This window comes from Eriocheir sinensis, chromosome 48, assembly GCF_024679095.1.
Source record: "Eriocheir sinensis breed Jianghai 21 chromosome 48, ASM2467909v1, whole genome shotgun sequence".
In the NCBI taxonomy this organism is placed as follows: domain Eukaryota; kingdom Metazoa; phylum Arthropoda; class Malacostraca; order Decapoda; family Varunidae; genus Eriocheir; species Eriocheir sinensis.
In genome coordinates this window covers 3,035,498-3,049,226 of record NC_066556.1, presented here as the reverse complement: position 1 = coordinate 3,049,226, position 13,729 = coordinate 3,035,498, and the positions used below count along the sequence as shown (strand labels likewise).

Genomic DNA, 13,729 nt, shown 5'->3' with positions numbered 1-13,729 from the left:
TTCTCTTACATCGATCATTTCCACTCTTACATCGATCATTTCCACTCCTACATCGATCATTTCCATTCTTACATCGATCATTTCCACTCTTACATCGATCATTTCCACTCCTACATCGATCATTTCCACTCTTACATCGATCATTTCCACTCCTACATCGATCATTTCCACTCTTACATCGATCATTTCCACTCTTACATCGATCATTTCCACTCCTACATCGATCATTTCCACTCTTACATCGATCATTTCCACTCCTACATCGATCATTTCCACTCTTACGTCGATCATTTCCACTCCTACATCGATCATTTCCACTCCTACATCGATCATTTCCACTCCTACATCGATCATTTCCACTCCTACATCGATCATTTCCACTCCTACATCGATCATTTCCCACTTACATCGATCATTTCCACTCTTACATCGATCATTTCCACTCCTATATCGATCATTTCCAATCCTACATCGATCATTTCCACTCTTACATCGATCATTTCCACTCCAACATCGATCATTTCCACTCTTACATCGATCATTTCCACTCTTACATCGATCATTTCCACTCTTACATCGATCATTTCCACTCTTACATCGATCATTTCCACTCCTACATCGATCATTTCCACTCTTACATCGATCATTTCCACTCTACATCGATCATTTCCACACTTACATCGATCATTTCCACTCTTACATCGATCATTTCCACTCTTACATCGATCATTTCCACTCCTACATCGATCATTTCCACTCCTACATCGATCATTTCCACTCTTACATCGATCATTTCCACTCCTACATCGATCATTTCCACTCCTACATCGATCATTTCCACTCCTACATCGATCATTTCCACTCCTACATCGATCATTTCCACTCTTACATCGATCATTTCCACTCCTACATCGATCATTTCCACTCCTACATCGATCATTTCCACTCCTACATCGATCATTTCCACTCTTACATCGATCATTTCCACTCCTACATCGATCATTTCCACTCCTACATCGATCATTTCCACTCCTACATCGATCATTTCCACTCCTACATCGATCATTTCCACTCTTACATCGATCATTTCCACTCCTACATCGATCATTTCCACTCTTACATCGATCACTTCTAAAGGCCAAAAAATATGAGTTAAACGCGGCCTCTTAAGTATTTATTTACGTTCATGGTGCAGACTTTAACAAACTACCACCAGGGTCATAAAACTACCCATGGAAATGCCCACAAATACTACGAAAGCCTTGTTAAATGTATGTGCTTGAGAGCCGAACGGTTTAAGGATATGACCCTTGAAACTACACAATTATGATGACGTTTTAAATTTTCAGTTGCTCACTTGATGCCACAGGTATTTGTTTACGACTAACATATGTACCCCTCTAAGTGGTATGACCTCTCTGGTGAGTATATCCAAATGACCCTTGAAACTACACAATTATGGTGACGTTTTATATTTTCAGTTGCTCCCTTGATGTCACACGTCTTTGTTTACGACTGCCACATGTTCTCCTCTAAGTGGTGTGACCTCTCTGGTGTGTATATCCAAGTGACTCAACACCTTTAATTTATCTGGGAGTCTAAAAAGGGTAAAGTTTAAGACCGTAAATTTAACTCGCTCTCTCATTAACTGTCACCTCCTTAGCGTCTTACAGTCCGCCGGTATTTCTTATTTTTTCTCTTTTTAACATCTTTCAAATTTCGCCGTGAAGAAAGTCTAAAGAAACAGTGCGACAAGAACAATAAAGAAGCAATACGATCAACACATACAAGAGCTTTTTCCACTGTTATTTTAGCGTGATGAAAGTCTAAGGAAACAATGGGAAAAGAACAATAAACAGGCAACGAGATAAATACAGTAGAACGTTAGCTTTTTCCACTATTCTTCTACAATCTTTATGCTCTCTACGTGAAGGCGGTGCAGAAAACAGAGCCAACCAAGAAATAACGTGATGAAAAACGATAAAAAAAACAGCCAAACTATACATTTTTCACCTTTTCCACAGTTATTTCATCGGCTTAATGCTTTCTACGTGGCAATGCTGCAGAGAATGGTGCCGAACAAGAAACACTGTGATGAAGAACGATAAAAAACAGCCAAACGATACCTTTTTCCATTTTTCCTCGCTAGCTTTATGGTTTCTGCACGAGTTGGGACGGTACGGGCAAACAAAGACAGGCAAGAAAAGAAACGAGAAAGAACAACAGACGCACAAACAAGCAATATCTTTTTGTCACCATTTTCAGGCGCACAAAGAGCACAAAAACAAGAGAACAAAAACAATCAGTAAAGAGCGGAAATGAAACACAGCGATAGACGGTCAAGCAATGTCCACCTTGGCTTTGGGTAGACAGAGATTGGATGTTCGCAGACGCTTCCGCCTCTCATCATCTATTTCCAAAGGTCTCAGGCTCAAACTACCACCAGGGTCATTAAACTACCCCTGGAAACACCAAAAACACCTACGAAAACCGTGTTAAATATGTGTACACGCTTGGGCGCCGAAATGTTTAAGAATATTGCCCAGAGTATCACCGAGACAAAAACCTTCGCAGCCCCCACCTGTGCACCTCCACTTGTCCCTTCAGCGGCCCGGCCCAAGTCTCTCCGGCAAATGAATGTCGCTCGGGCGTTACTATTCGTCTTGCCTACGCCGCGAGAAAGTCATTAATCTGTGTTAGTGACGTTTCCCAGCCGCGAAGGAAGGAAGGCAGGCGCCGGAGAGGGATGGAGGGAGGGAAGGAGGGAAGGTGAGAGGAAGGTAAGGAAGGAGGGAGGTGTATATGTAAGGATGGTAATGTTTTTCTTCTCTCTCTCTCTCTCTCTCTCTCTCTCTCTCTCTCTCTCTCTCTCTCTCTCTCTCTCTCTCTCTCTCTCTCTCTCTCTCTCTCTCTCTCTCTCTCTCTCTCTCTCTCTTTCTCTCTTCTCTTCTCTTCTCTTCTCTTCTCTTCTCTTCTTCCTTCCCTTCCTTCCTTCCTTCTCTTCCTTCCCTTCCTTCCCTTCCTTCCTTCTCTTCTTCTCTCTCTCTCATAACAAGACGAATTCATTTTCCTGCAGTTTTTATTTTTTTATTACCGTGATTTTCTCCCAATTTCACCAGCACATCTTTTTCCTAGCTTGTTATTGTTTTGTCTTTCCCTTCGTCTCGTCTTTCTCCAGCAGGATTCGCCGCCATACCACTTTACTTTTCCTTCTTTATTGCCTTTTTCCACCACCCTTCTTTCTTATTGGATTCCTTTTGTCTGTCTTTCCCTCCGGTCTTATTTTTTTGGTCCTCCTCCTCCTCCACCTCTTGCCTCCTGCCTCCTCCTGCCTCCTCCTCCTTCTTCTTCGTCTCCCACCAAGGCATCCTAACTTCTCTCCTCCGTCACATTCTCCTCTGTATGCTAACTTCGGCCTCTCAGCTGTCATCGTGGTTTACTTTTTAACGCTTGCTTTTATCCATCCACTTCTTGCCCACGCACACGCACACACACACACACACACACACACACACACACACACACACACACACACACACACACACACACACACACACACACACACACTACGAGGAGAGAGAGAGAGAGAGAGAGAGAGAGAGAGAGAGAGAGAGAGAGAACCACATTCACAGAGAAGACAGACAGTTGGTTATTCTCTCTCTCTCTCTCTCTCTCTCTCTCTCTCTCTCTCTCTCTCTCTCCACATAGAATTCCATCACGGTCATCTCTCGCATCACAATACCACCACAGCCACAACCAGCACCTCCGCCCACCACCACCGTCCCTTTACACCCCTTCAGCTCAACGCCACGCCTCCCCGCCGTATCGCCAACCCGCCGCCCTGTCCCATACATCCCATTTTAGCCTCCCTCCCCCCATGGACCCGCACCGAGTACCACATTCAACACGGCAGCCAATTTTGCCCCGCCCCCCACCACCTGATCCACCCAGCCACCCTCACACCTGCTGCTCCCTACTCCACCCGCTCCCCATTGCTTTCCCTACAATACGTTCTCTTCCCTCTCCCCGGCAGCTTACCGTAACGCGCTGCAGCCTCGTTCGTGAGCTCCCCACTATGCTGAGTCGGGTCACAGTTGCCTCTGCACCGTTACAATACCGAGAGTGAGTTATTATTTTCACTCTAAGTTTATTCATATCTCCAAAAGAATTGACAGGATTGGCTGATCTAACTTACTGATGTTACGTCTTCCTCGAATTATCTCCCTCGGCGCTGTCACGCACTACAGATGAGTGATTCTTTATTCCTATATTTCATTTACATCTTACTAAAATTAAACCAGGATTAGCTTAACTGATTGTCCTCCGGCTGTCATCTCTTTATCGTCGCCTCCCTCGGCACTGTCAACGTTTAGCTTCATGCACTACTCCTACGTAATTCCTTATTCTTTTATCATATTTACATCTAACTAAAATTACACCAGGATGAGCTCGACTGACTGCCCTCCGGCTATCATCTCTTTCTGTCCTCACCTCCCTCGGCTTCGTTAACGTTTAGCTACACTACATCACATCCTTCTTTCTTTTAATCTGCTCACATTTCGCAGTAAGAATACCAGGATTATAGACGGCCTTTGACCTCTCGTCCTCTCCTCGCTTCGCCTCCCTCGCCTCCTCTGACTTTTCCTTCACTGCGTTCATAATCCTTCATTGAACGTGAATATTAACATGCTTGGGAGCTATCGAATTCCCGTCAGTTTTTTATTGGGTTTATGATCGACTCGCCGGACAGGTGGACTGATGAGTGTTTGTATATTCAAGAGGGCAGGAAGAATAGTTTTTTAACATCCCACGGAGAGATGAATGAGCAAAGAGTGATTTTTTTTTCAGCGGGATGAGCCGACCCACCCGACCCGCAACCCGACCAGGTAATCCCGGAGATAGATGCACAAAATTATAGAAAAAAATGTAAAATCTGTGTGCTGGCTTTCCAACCTAGAATGAAACCGGCAATTTAAGGGTATTCACATTTTCACGCATTTTTTTCGCATATTTCATTCATTTTTTTCATGTAAAAGTTGAAATTCATTTTTTCACCCTTTAACCCACATCCGGAAGGAGGGAAACTTTTTTAATATATGGCAAAAAAATGTTAAACCACAGACGGAATTAAAAAGTTATACATGTAAAAGAAAAAAAGAAAAAGGAGACACAAAGAATCACTACAACGAGTTACACTTTTGGATAATCCTTGGCGTTACACACAGACACACACACACACACACACACACACACACACACACACACACACACACACTCATACACAGCAGATAAAGAATGGACACATGAATAATTATAACAAAAACGCACATACAACAAAAAATAAAACACTCCCTAATTTCACCGTAGAGCAGCAAAGCACACCCAAACATTAACTATTTACATGCATTCCAACGCAGGCAAACAAACCATGCAACAAACAAACAAACAAAGACTCGACAAACAGGCAAAGACGCAGAGAACGCAACAGCAAACATTTTACGTGCTTAGAAAACCCAAAATTTATTGCCACTGAAAATACTAACAAATGTAAAGCAAGACAAGACAAACAAACAAACAGATAGACAGACAGACAGACACACAGACAGACAAACAGACACATAGACAGAACACATCAGTAAACATCACACGAGCTCAGAACACCCCAAACTATACTATACTCTAAGAAAAACATCAAATCTACGGTTAAAACCCACTCAAACACACGCCAAAATACCAGAAATGCACTCATAAGCAACCAAGAGAGAGGGAGAGAGAAAGAGAAAGGGAGTGAGGAAGAGAGCAACATCAGCAAACATCATAAGGCCACATCAAACTCTAACCACTTCCCCCAACAGCCACACAAAGACTGCCTCGACAGCCCGGCCTCACGCAACAAAAGCAGGGAGACTTTTTTTACGGGGAGGAAATTGAACACAAGACGCCAGCTCCTTTGAAGTTTAATGTGGAGTCCACGTGGAAGGGAAGGTGAGGAGCTAATGTGCGAGGGGAAGGAGGAGGAGGAGGAGGCGGAGGAGGAAGAGAGAGAAGGTGTTACAGAGGGAGGAAGAGGAGAGGTAAGAGGAAGAAGAGAAGGGAATAATAAGGTCAGGAGCGTTAACTACGGGAAAGTAAATAAAGAAAGTGAGGGAATATGAGGAAGAGAAGGTTAATAGGAGAAACTGCAGTGAATGTGTTAGGTAAGGGCGAGAAGGTGGTGGTGGTGGTGGTGGTGGTGGTGAAACATTTGAAACATTTTGAAACATTTTATTATCCCTTTATGGTGGTGCTGAGAAGGCATGGTATATTTTTAATGAGGGGCATATGGTGTCTTGAATGTTTGGATGTTATTCTAGCATCAAATTTCCCTCAGTTCTAATTGTGTATCACTCTTCCTTTACCCTCACAATTGCTCTCCCCTCTCCTTCCCTCCTTTCCTCTCCCCTAACACTGACATTCTCTCCTCTTCCCTACTGCTTCTCTCCCTTTCACTCCCCTCCTTTCCCCCTTCCTCCTCTCCCTCATCTACCATTCGTTTCCCTCCCTCTTATGCACCGTTTCTCTTCCTGTTTCTCAATACCAATCAACAGCCTGTAAATTATTGACCAGCACACACACGCACACGCACACACACACACACACACACACACACACACACACGAGCAAATCACCTTTCACCTTTTCCCGGCTCCGTCAAAAATTTAGTTCTCTTCATTATGGAGACGAACGAGGCAGGACACGGACAAGCGCGCCCAGTGAATGAAAACACGCGCGCATAAAAGGAGCGGGTAAATATACAGTGCACTCGTATATATAAAACAGAGTAACCATTGCAGCTAAAAACGGAACATTACATGGCGTCCCCCATTACGGTAATAAATATTCCATCTCCCAAAAAAGTTGCTGGACAAGAATTGTGTGTCTGTGTACTACAGATTAACGGACGCGTATAGTACATGTCCTCTTTTTTCTTTTTTTTACGTAAACCGGCGCTTTAACGAGCAGCAACATACACCGAACACGAGAGAGGCATTTCTGAAGATTCACTGGATTCATTTTGTACCGACAACATCCAGACTACTGTTACAATTACTACAAAAGAGTCATTTACCTTTCCCGTAGCTAGGGCCGATGGTCGTTGTAGTGGCGGTATTGGATGTAAGCGGCGGAAGGTTGTGTTGTCCCGGGCAGCGAGCGGTGTGTCGAGGATTACCGCAGTAGTAGCAGCAACAGGAGCAGCAGGAGCGGTAATTGTAGCCGTGTAGTAGCTGTAGTAGTGGTGGTGATGGCGGAGTGCCGGCCAGAGGGTCACATTAAAGGCTCAGTGGGGGTTCGGCCCATCGCGCCCTGCCGTTGAGGCGTGGCCCGACGGCTTACTTGCGGCAGTCCCCATGTGGCCCCCAGACCCGGCACTCAGCAACACCTGGGCTCGGCAGCTGCGGGAGAGAGGAAGAACATTAATGGACGCTATCCAATAGACTCGATTTAAGTCATTTGCCAAACAAAAACAAAAAGAACGTGAGCTTAAATTACATGACCCAGTAACCCTGAATAAAGCGCCTTTCTGGAAATATTCGTAAGGAAGAACATTAATGGACACCATCCAATATACTCGATTAAAGCCATTTGCCAAACAGAAGTAAAAGAAACGAAAGCTTAACCCGGTAGCAGCAACAGGCCCAAATTTTTGCCATGATAGAAACCCCCGAAAATAGATGATGCATAAACTGATCACAAATGCGTTGATATATATATTATGATTTGGTTTGAGTGAGTGATGATTTTTTTCTCATTTTCTCCCTTAGAAGGGCCTTTAAGAAATATGATCCCCGCAGCTACCGGGTTAAATTAATGATGACTCACTAACCCAGAAAAAAAGCGGTCATATTCGTGAGGAAGGAACCATTTTTTTATCCGATTACAAATACCCATATTCTGACACCAAGGAAAATATGACAGACGATGTGTGTCCGTGTGCCTGTGTGGAAGCGGACCCACAAAATGCGAGTATACAGCAGCTCTGTTCCCACAAACTATGCCGCCAAAGCCTGCCCGCTGCACGTTCTTTACCCCGACTCTGAACTCAAGGTCACCACAAAGGCCGAGATTAGTGACGGACCAACAAATCAAGGCAAAGGTTGTGGAGATTTATCTAACCTTTGAAAGCCGCTTATTGCCTCGCCTCCCTGATTGCTTTGTGCGTCTGGTAAGTGAGATAGAAATCAAACTCGTCACGGTCTCACTGCGCGATAGATTTTATTCCACGCTATCAACTTTCCACCCGCCCCCGCCAGTAATATCCCGTCTCTGTCACCTCCGTAAACCTTCCATTTCCACACCTATACGTATATGGTCTTTCCGCCACTCAGCCTCGGCCATCAATAGTCAGGCAGTACAGCGGGTGGCGGGGGGCCGAGGGGAGGCTGGTCACCACGCAGACTTCCCTTCCCCGAGGCTTCTATCGCCCTTATGACTTGGAAATGTGTCGTGCCTGGAGGAGTTACGGCCAAGTTGCAGGCAGCACAAGTAACAGGGTGGAGCAGAACCTTGATAGACATATTGGGAACGCCAGGGTTAGCTATGCAAGGGGACACGACGAGGCTGCCTGGAACAAGACAAGTTAACACGACTCAGGAACAGAGGAAATAAAAAGAAGAAAATATAAGAAGAAAGGTTAACGAGGTAGAAAGCGAGGAAGTTAGATAAGCAGAAAGAAAAGAAAACAAAGGGAATTATATGGAGAGAGAGAGAGAGAGAGAGAGAGAGAGAGAGAGAGAGAGAGATAGGTAAGAATGGCGTATGATGTGTCTAGCTAAACATTCAACCGGCCGGGATGCACGTTAGGAAATGTAGATAAGGGGGACAGGTAGACGGAATGATGGAGGTGGACGCGAGAGCTTAATACAGAGGGCGTTGATGAAATTATCCCTCACCAGCGCGCGTCCGGGGCGGAGGGGAGCCTGTTAAAGGGGAGAGCTCCGGTCACTGGGCGCACGATAAGTTAAACATCAGTTGTAGTGGAGTTCGGTCCGCCTGAAGCACTGTGGGACGTGCAGGTGAGCGTGTGCCAATTAGGGCTTTTTTCCACAGGTGAGGGACGCTGGCGGGCACACAGGCGAACAATATTAGTCCGCGGCGGTGATGTGCTTCTGTCTAATTATGTCTGATTCCCTGCCATTTGTTGCCCTCGCTTTGTTTCACCCCTCCCCCTCCACGCCCGCCCCTCCGTGGACACGTTGTGCCTTCACTTGTCGGGCTGTCGGCAGGTTTCACATTATGAACGGTCTGCCGTGGACGAGGTTAAATTTTCCTAATTTGCCAAACATTTCAGTCATTTTGTTGTTGGTCTCTGATTACATAAACAGGCAGCTTATCTGTCTATTTGTCTGACTATGTCTATTTGTCTATCTTTCAATTATATATCAATCTATTCATTATTTATCTATCTAGCGCTTATTTAGCAATTATTCTGCTTACCTATACAACCTGTTTATCAGTATCATATAGTTACATGTGTATACGTGTATGGATATAAACAGATAAATAAAAAAAAAAAAAAAATATATATATATATATATATATATATCTATATATATATATATATATATATATATATATATATATATATATATATATATATATGTGTGTGTGTGTGTGTGTGTGTGTGTGTGTGTGTGTGTGTGAGTACATATATAGATATAGATAGAATGAGATAGCTAGACAGATCGATGGATAGATAGATATTGACAGGTAGATAGAAAGATATATATATAGATAGATAGATAGATAGATAAAATGTATGTTTACACACACACACCTACACCCTCATACATCCTCATGCCCTACAGCACCACATTTCTTCGTGAGTCACAGCAAGGTAAGCGCGTTGCCTCACCTGACGGAGTGGCTTGCAAATTTATTTTTCCACTCGAGTATTTCACTTCATGTTGACTCGGCTCGTAATTTTTGCCGGGCGATGCTTCCCCAGGGTGGTTCATTTCTCTCCCGCGCGGCCCGGGCGGCGGAGGCCCATTGAGGCTCTTCAGAGGAGTGCGAGGCCTCTCCCGGGGCTGTGTAATCCCCTTCCACAGCCACTTCTGGGGCCTCACAGCCATCTCTCTCTCTCTCTCTCTCTCTCTCTCTCTCTCTCTCTCCTAGTCATCTCCGCCTGGAGATTCTGTGCCTCGTCGCCGCCTCCTGCAAGCAGTAAACGTTGAGGGTGGAGGAGCAAGACACACCTAGACGGGCTCTGTTTCATGTTATCGGAAAAGCATGATTGGCCGGGGCTAGACAACGTTTCGATATAGCACTTCCATAACCTCTAGCGCCATCGTCCTGCGTCGCTTTACGTGCGTTCCGTCCCTTTTCATAGCGTTCCATCCCCGGCAAGCTCCATGGCCGTGTTCCGGAGGCTCCCCAGGTGATTTTTTGATCCCAGATGTTCCCCTCCGCCCAGTTCCTCCACCCCCGGTAAGTGGAGGGAGCAAGTGCCGCCTGGATGCCGCCAATGAGCTTCAGTTACAGCCGCGGAGGAAGACGCAACGCAACGCAACACTCGCTGGCTGGAATAAGATCTCAGTGCGAGTTTCAGTTTCGCGGTGTTGTCGATTTTATGTTCTCATTCGATGGGTTTATTTCCTGTTTCGTCGTGTTCCTGTGTTTTCCTTTCATCCTCCTTCTATTTTCCCTCGCGTTCGTTTGTCTGCTTTATTGGTCAGACACTTTTATTTGAATTTACAATATACAATGCGACTTTGTTATCTCTCTCTCTCTCTCTCTCTCTCTCTCTCTCTCTCTCTCTCTCTCTCTCTCTCTCTCTCTCTCTCTCTCTCTCTCTCTCTCTCTCTCTCTCTCTCACTATATTTTCTTTTATTTTTCCTCTCAACTCCTATTACTTTTCCCACAACGCTCTCTCTCTCTCTCTCTCTCTCTCTCTCTCTCTCTCTCTCTCTCTCTCTCTCTCTCTCTCTCTCCCGCCCTTCTCCTTCCCCCCTTCTCCTCCTCCCCCTTCCCCTAACTAACCCTACTCCTTCCACCCTGACCTTCTCTCCCCCTCCTCCCTTCCCCTTGCCACCCCTCCCCCTGCCACCCCTCCCCTATCACCCTTCCGCAAGGCTGCCCATCCTCACTCTTGGACGTAGTAAGAATGTTATTTTCCTCACACACTCAGTATTCCCCTCAGCCGTCCCTTCACTCCCCAGCTCCCACGCCACTCCAGCTCTGATTTCACGGCGTCCATTCTCTTTCTTTTGTTTACTTTCGGGATAACAAGCGGGAAGAGTTGTGGCGGTCGGTTATCGAGGCTTCTGTATTTGTTGTTACGGGTTTGATGAACTTGTGGAAAGAAGCGGAGGGTTAGTGTGTCAAGGATGTGGTGGTGGTGGTGATGGTGTGACACTTGGATATGTGGTAGTGATATGAGCGTCAACATATACTGGTAGTGGTAATAAAGAGGACAGTAATGATGGAGATAGTAGTAGTAGTAGTAGTAGTAGTAGTAGTGGTGGTGGTGGTGGTGGTGAAAGTAATGGAAAATTCAATATACCAAAAGTAGTTTCCAGAAATAGCACAAAGTAAAAGGCCTGCAGAACTCTTAAGTCACTCCAAACGGTGATGTCTATATGCAAATGCCGCACGAGAGAAAGAAAGAAAGAAGAAATCGGGTAAAAAAAAGAATAAGACGAAAATAAGGAAGGAAAGATAAAAAACGTAAAGACGAAAAGGTCTGCATGTCAGTTGCGGATCGAGGGAGGTAAAAGAAAACGCAAAAGGGGTCTATACCTTTCGGCGTGGACTCAAGAGAATTTCCCAGCAGTCAGATAAATTCCATCGAGTGATCAGGGGAGGTTCACTTCATTAAATTAGTGGATCTTGAAGTGGTTATTATCCCAAAGGTACGCGATTCTGTTGGGAACGTTGGGAGTAGGAGGAGGAGGACGAGAGCGAGAAAGAGAAAGAGTAAGAGAAGAAGGGAGGGAGAGGAATAGAAGGAGCTGAAGGAGAAGAAAGAAGAGTTGGAAGAGGAGGAGGAGAAGGAGGAAGAGGGGAGGATAAAAAAGGAGATAGGGTGGGAATGCTCGTAAAGAAGGAATCGCAGTAGGACAGGGAGGACAAGGACATCGAAGGAGACGAAAACAAGAGAACAGTAAAAAGGTTTAGGTGGAAATATAGAGCGACAGTTAGTTAAATAAAAAATGCTTCGATAACCTTCATTTATCTCGCCAGTGATATATTTACTTAGCTTTATATATCTATCTATCTATTTATCTATCTATCTATCTTCCAATTTATCTCTTTATCTCTTTCTCTTTTTAACTGTCTATGTCTGTCTACCCATCTACTTTCTATCTATCTGTCTATATATCTTTCATTATATCTGTCTATCGATCTATTTCTATTCAACTATCTCTGTTTATCTACCCATCTACTTCTCTAACTATCTATCAATCTTTCATTCTATCTGTTTATCTATCTCTATTTAATTATCTCTGTCTATCTACACAATCTACTTCTCAGTCTAATATATCAACTAGCGCTTCCTATATCTACCTTATGAGCTGTCTACCGTCTACCCCTCCCCTGATCCCTCCCGAGTAATCCCCCAATGCCCTTAATCACGGGCTCCAGATTCAACACACGAGCGAGCCATGATTATTATCCGTGGAGCTGAACATCGGCTCACTGGACACAGCTCCGCACCCGCCACCATCTCCCCGGTGTTCTCTGGCTCTGTGATGGAAGGAGATATTGTGTCTCCTCCGACAAAGGCACTTCACCATAGAGACAGAAGAAGATGAGGGGATGGGAGGTAAGTAGACGGCCTGGAGAACAACAATGCGCGGGTACCTTCCTCATTATCACTGCGTAAAGATAGATTGACAGATAGAGAAATATATAGAGAAATAGTTGTGAGCATGCGTTTCAGTTGCTCTTTGCGCCATCGCTCATCTTCGTTACTTCTCCCTTTGAGACTATAATGAGTAAAAGCCCATTATCCAGGGACACAAAACAAGTGTGGCATCTGGGTTACCAAGATTACTTTCCCAACGTTTCACCTAGGTACCCCCATATGTCGCATAGCGCAAATAGGCCTCGACGATGTAGTGGTTAGCAGGCCTGGCTTTTTATCTGTATGTCTGGGTTCGAATTCCGGCCTGTACAGTCGGCGAGCCCGGCCATGTGTTCATCCTTTCCTTCGGGATGGTCGATAAATGGCTACCTGGGGAAGGTAAACTGTGGTGGCCAGGACGTCACACTTTCCTGTGATGGTCCTGAGTAAGGGACTTCCTACCCACCACAGGCTCAAGAATCAATGAGAGGGAGATGAGCACCAAGGTCACGCGCTGCTCCAGCGTAAGCCCCCGCCCCCCCCCCTTTTTTTCTTTACCAAATGGGGAGGATAAACAGCTGGGTTGGCTAAGCGCCATCTGCCCAGGCCGGGATCGAAGAAAGGCCCGCGGATTCAAACTTTGGCGTTCTGGCCAATTCATCAAGGAGGCGCTGAGATAGATAAGTAGATAAATGTATAAAGACAGATGAATCATATTTTACGTTGGGGATGACAAATTCATAGTAAACGAAAAATATTTCTGTATTTTCCTTTAAAACATGTAAGATTTAAAAACTGCATTAAAAATAGTAAAAAATATTACAGAAAGAAAGAAGAACGGGATGTAAAAATTCAAGGTGATCAGCGTGCACCTGAAAATGAAAACAAACCAGAAATGAGCCG

General features: G+C 44.9%; 1 long non-coding RNA gene across 1 annotated transcript in view; it reads right to left on the bottom strand.

The window, feature by feature from the left end:
- LOC126981465 (uncharacterized) overlaps window positions 1-13,729 on the bottom strand; it is an 87,427-nt gene that overhangs the window by 32,734 nt on the left and 40,964 nt on the right. The window contains exon 2 of the long non-coding RNA XR_007733947.1: window positions 7,109-7,433. This is a non-coding gene — a long non-coding RNA (uncharacterized LOC126981465). The remainder of the gene's footprint in view (window positions 1-7,108; window positions 7,434-13,729) is intronic.